Source organism: Ostrea edulis, chromosome 4 (genome assembly GCF_947568905.1).
Source record: "Ostrea edulis chromosome 4, xbOstEdul1.1, whole genome shotgun sequence".
NCBI lineage: Eukaryota > Metazoa > Mollusca > Bivalvia > Ostreida > Ostreidae > Ostrea > Ostrea edulis.
The window spans coordinates 24671195-24677614 of record NC_079167.1 but is presented as its reverse complement, the minus strand read 5'-3'; positions in this window follow the sequence as shown (position 1 = coordinate 24677614).

Here is a 6420-nt window from a genome sequence, read left to right as displayed (position 1 = left end):
CGACAAAGAATCAACAGTCTACTGGACAGGCCCCATCTACAGTACCTCGATCTGCTGCGATTCCCAGCATTCAACAAGCACAGTCTCTTTTTTCTGGAGCCGTATTAAATGTAACAAATCTCAACATCTTTACTTACCAAAGTGCCTCACAGGAATTCTCGCCCTCAGATCCAAAGAAACCACGATTATAAATCCAAAACCACAAACACTTTTACTTTTCATTGTTAATTGTTCAACTTTTCTAATAACGCGGCATTAAAATATTACTTGCATTGATCGTTGTTACACATGTTTATTTCAAAAAGACGGCGACGTCAAACTTCTATCAGTAGGTCAGGCCTACGTAAAAAAGAAATACTCGGTAAATAGTTGTTATATTTTTTTTGTAATAGCAAAGCCATTATAAACTATAATGCCTTATAAAACAATTTCCATCCATGGTTTCTTTTACAAAAATGCCCTTTTGTACTGTATATGAATGGATTATAAGCGCACTATTTTTTCCGGCGTAAGGAAGACAGATTAAGCACGACGTCTGAGCCACGGATGCAAAACAAAGTCAACCAGCTGTTTCTATCATACTGGGGATCATCTCACAAGTGAAAAGAAGACGTATGAGATAAATACACCATATCAACTCGTTAGATAAACCAAATATCAAAACATGCAATATAGATATCCTCTATTTATCATATACATGTACCTGGTAATGAATATGCAGATTCTGCATTGCGTAATACATTTGACGTCACAATAGCCAATATCAACGACCGGTCCGAAAATCCATATCACATATCATGCAGACCAGCGTGCAAAAATGCATATCAAGCCGGAAATTACGTATTCGCTCGTAATAATCAGTGTATCAAAGTTTTTACCGTAGTAAATCAATGTATTAAGGTGTTTACTGTAGTAAACTATTATATGAAAGTTTTTACCAAACATGTAGTTAACCAATGTATGTATCAAGTGTTAAGTTTTTACTCTTATCAATCAAGTCTTTACCATTATAGTCAATCAAAGTTTTAACCATAGTAAATCAAGGTAGGCAGTGTATCAAATATTTCTTGATCTATCTCTAAAGTGCAATAGATTAACCCGCATGTGATAAAAAGAATAGTTCCATCATGTAAGAACAGCCCTCGAACCCTATATCAGAATATTACCACCACCACCCCACCCACCCCCCACCACCACCACCACCACTCAAAACACCGTACTGTATGTATACAAGATTTATCGATAAGTATAAAAAAGAAGTGCAGTATATGATAAATAGAATATTACATGCTAAAATCCATATCATATATCATATCAACCCTCGGGCTGATATGGGGCCACTCGGGCTGATATGACATACGATATGGATTTCAAAATGTAATATTTATAGGTTATAGACTTTGTATTGGAAAATATGACAACCGAGTTTGTTGGGTTTTTTTGGCGCGTAGACCGACCGAGCTTGCGAGGTCCGTCCGCGACAAAATACGAGGTCGTCATATATTCCTATACAAAGTCTATAACCTTTTTATTATATACTTTTCAATTTCATTTAGAAACTAACAATGATTTCATTTTTAACAATTTGTTTTAGAGGTTTAACTGAGTGAAATATGAAAAACACGTAAAATTTGAAAATTAACGGCGTAGTTCCGGCTTGTGTATTGATTGTGACGTAATGTTTGCAGGCCGGAATGTTTCAGGGCATATATTGTGTGATATATGCCGGTAAACTTTTAAAGAAAAAAGAACAGATGAAATTGAAATTATATAATAATCTCTATTTATCATACACCTGGTAATGATTATGCAGATTCTGCACCGCGTGATATGGATGACGTCACAATATTTTATGCATATAAAGTAGATGACTTTATTTTACGAGAAAACGTTCTCTAATTTTGGTCGGGTTCGGCCTGCGGCTCAAGCACTATAAAAACCGGGAACTTTAGGATCTGCCTCCTTTTCAACCACCCATCGGATACAGAGTAGGTACATTACTTTGGGATGATCAATATGATTTTTAAAAAACTCTTTTCTGTTAATATGCTTTTCTGTCAATATGCTTTTCTGTCAATATGACTTGTTTAATACAAAGGCAAAAGCATTGATAGTTATTAATGTTCCCTTACGTTGCGTACGTTCTCGGCTATCAGGGGAATTTTTCCTTCGATGGCATGGATTGGGAACTTGTCTAAAACAAAAACTGTATAGCGTTCTCCATATTGGGACAGGAAGCAACAAGTTGAGAGATGTGCAATAATGATAATATGTCTTTAATACATATCTGTCTCGGTTATCACTCACAATTTTGATTGATAAAATCGATGTAGATTTAAAATTAAAAAAAAACAAAAAAAAAAAAAAAACAACCGCATGGTTAATATCATGTTTTCGATATAAATTATTTAAACTTATTCCTTTAAATCATGCTTATTTTTACTTTTTCACGAGAAAAATGCCTCCAAAAACTAAAAGGTCGAAGCCAAATTCCAGGAATTCCGCATCGAAGAAATATAAATCGCCCAATGCAAGGGAGACCGACCCATCCAGTGTAGTGGACTAGGATCGACCTGGTGCAGTATTACAAGGCCCCCCAGAAGCAGCCAGCAGCTCACTGGTACTGGATACTCCCTTCCAAAAGTGGTGACAGCACTGGATATTCAAACAGGTACTAGAAATGCTACAGGTTCTGAGAACCAGTTTATTGACAGCATCTATTCAGTCTTAGCCAGCAATGTTTCTAGTTCCTTAAAGGCTAAAATTATAAGTTCCTTTTACATAGACATTGGACTTTTGTTAGACAGCACATCTCATGCTGAATGTACAGAAAGAAGAATATTTTGTAATGATAGGGAGAGTTAGTCACAAGGGAGCTTGCCAAGCCCAGTTTAAAGATTCAATCCATCGGTAGGTGGACAGATGCATTTTTAGTATATGCCAGCATATATGTTGCAGCACACCCACAGTCATTTCAAGAGCTTCTAAAATATATGCATGATATTAGACTGGGGGCATCGAGAGGTGGAGAATCAAATTTGGGGTGGAAGACCTATGATGAACAATTTAGACTTCGTTGCAGTGTCAACCCCTCCATATCATGGTCTAAAGTAGACTACGAGTTGTGGCTGATGTGTATGGCCTTGCCATCACTTCAACCACCAGGTAATCACACTAATCCTCCTCACTATAAATGCTACAATTTCAACTTTAAGGTAAATTGTGACCGACCAGGTTGTCACTACTTACACAAGTGCATAAGGTGTAGTGGGGCCCATCCCCATTACTTGTGCCCTCTCGCTAGCAATGCTTCAAAGTCATCAAGTCGCCATCGGGGTCCATCACCAGGGCAGACCCAACATCGGTTTGGGCCCCCTCCTTTTGCAAATTCAGCCCCAAGACCTCAAATGTATTTGGGCCCTAGGCAATTCTCCCATTAACATTATCTGGAATACTATCCGGATCGGGAAGCTGCAAATTACATGTGGGGATTTGTAAGCCGGAAATTTTTTATCCGGCACGGCTCGGGTTTTTTCTTTTGTTATTATCGCTGATGTTTCCGTGGATGCAGCACGCAGAGCTCTCCTCGTCTCCTTTCTGTACAGTCATACTGTCTTGTTACATTTGTTTTACTCTGCCCACAATGTAAGTATTCTATTTTTTCTCTCATTATAAATATTTTGTAATGTTCCTTAATATTCCTGCTGTGGAATTTCCTTTTTATTTCTTCTAAAATGAGTATTACAATAAATTTCGCGGGAATTCAGGGTGGCTTGTTATTTTATTTCTTTCGCATATGTTCGCTAAATATTTGAATATATATTTATTGTAGCTTTTCACCAGTCAGTCAGACAGTCAGTCGGTCGGTCTGTCAGTCGGTCAATCAATAAAAACGTAAAACTGGTTAACTAGCTGTTATGTTATGGAGACAGCATATGATATAAAGAATGGCTTTTCTAATGGTTTTCGGTTACATTATACAGGCCCTAGAATACATGTATTTTCAAAAAATTAAAAAAAATCTGCAGTGGAAAACCAGGATGATTTGTTGGTTAAAATTTATAAAGAAATAAAACTGGGTCGAATATTCGGCCCTTTTGCTAGTTTGCCCATTGCTAACCTCCACATCTCACCAGTTGGCAATGTTCCAAAGTCTGATTGGGGTGGCGTATGATCACTCATCTTATCCCAATTATGGTGGTATCAATGATTTTATAGACCCTGAATTGTGTACAGTACAATATGCCTCTTTTGATAGCGTAGTTAATATGATTTCCACTTTGGGAAAGGGGGCTCTTGTAGGGAAAATGGACATCAAAAGTGCTTTTCGTTTAATACCGGTATTCCCTGGAGATTTCGATTTGCTAGGTTTTTAGTTACAGGTTTATACTATATAGATAAATGTCTTCCGATGGGTTGCTCTATAAGTGCAGAATCTGGGAAACATTCGCATCTTTCCTACACTGGCTTACCCAGCACCAGTCTCCTTTAACTACATTAAATCATTATTTAGATGACTTTATTTTTGCCGGTAGGCGTGGCAGTCAAGAATGTCTGATTCTCATGTCCACGTTCAGTAGGTTAGCTGATGAGATAGGTGTACCAAAAGCCAATAAAAAAAAAACTGCGGGCCCCACAACAAGGCTTACATTTTTTGGTTTTGAAATAGACACTGTTGAAATGATTATTAGGATTCCACAGGCAAAATTAGACATCTTGGGGGATTTAGTGAATAGTTTTTTTGGATAGGAAAAAAGTCACGTTGCAGGAAATGCAATTATTAGTTTGTAGGTTAATTTTTTTCTCCAAGGCAATAAGTTCCAGTAGAGCTTTCATTTGGAGAATGTATAACGCTTTCAGTGGAGTAGTTAAACCACATCATCATATCAGATTGTCAGTAGGAATCAAAAGTGACCTTAGGATGTGGCTCGTATTCTTGGATCACTTCAATGGGTTGGCATATTTTCCAGATACAGTGTGGGAAGATTCTAATGTGCTACAATTATTTACAGATAGTGCAGGGTCATGTCAGCTAGGTTGTGGGGGCTATTTTAGGGGGAACTGGGTTTTTTTTCTACAATGGCCACAACATTGGATGGGACAAGACATTATTATATTGGGTCTTTAGATCTTTACACGCTCCTATCCAAAATCAGGTCACAATTACAGTTGACTAAGATTCATTTTCCAGTCAACCCTTGTTTGGTCACAAATACTCCCATGTTTAAAATGGAGACATTCTGTGGATAGTAAAGCCATGGAGAGATGCCGGATTAAGGTGAATAGTATTGCAGCTTCCACTGTGCTGTGTTAAAGTTAGGTGGTTGTTACATCGAGTATCCAGACTTAATCCATAACATTTTTCAGTTGTTGATGCCTGATGAGGGTCCATCTTAATGAGATGGGCAATTCCATCTTCCTAAATACTCTACAAGGGGGGCTTGAATTCTTCACTTTAAAACTAGGGCGGGTATATCCCGATGGTTTCAGTTAGAAAGACGAATTGGTTCCTGGGGGTCGTTCAGTTGCTTGGGTGTTCCCTCATGTGTGGGATTACTCTGAACCATTGTGATTGGTTCACTGTCATGTGGCGTTTGCGCACACCAAAGCAACTGAGGCCTACAACCTGGGTATGATCTTGTGAAATTGTGACACTTGAACTGTGAACTCTGAATGTGAAACAAGTACGTATGCTTAATGTGGATTGACTGAGGCATACAACATGGGTCTGATCTTTTGAATCTGTGACATTTGAACTGTGAACTCTGAATGTGAAACATTACGTATGCTTGAGGTGGATTGACATTTATGTGCATATTCATGCAGTTGAGCTTTGTAGATAACATCCAATTTTATTTGGTTTGCTGAAATAAATTTCCATAAATAAGTACCAATCCGCGGTTTACCCGGGGTGGTCATTTTTAATGCAGTCTATATATGTGTGAACCTTTGATGATTTGAATGATGTTGTATTTGAATTTGATAATGTTGTGTGGGTTTGCCCATGTGTTTTGTGTTGAATGGCATCCCACAAAACTTTTATTAGCCATGGCCAATGTTCGCCAAAAATAAATTTAAACAAAACATTCTGCTTTATGTTGGTGTTTTTCTCTGTATAAATAAAAGACAGCCAAAAATATCTCTAGAATACTATGTTCATCCAAATGTCATAGAAAATCTGATTCCTCAGTCAACAGATGCAAAGATCCCCGGTGTGGAACTTGTCCATATATAAAGAAGGGACAAACTTTCAATTTCAACGGGAAGGAATTCACCGTAAATGCGGATATGTTTTGTGGTTCTAAGAATTTAATATATAAATATTGCATGTAGTTGAGGGTAACATTGAAAATTTTCACCCCGAGAAAACCATTGTCAACCGAGGCGTAGCTGAGGTTGACAATGGTTTCTCAAGGGGTG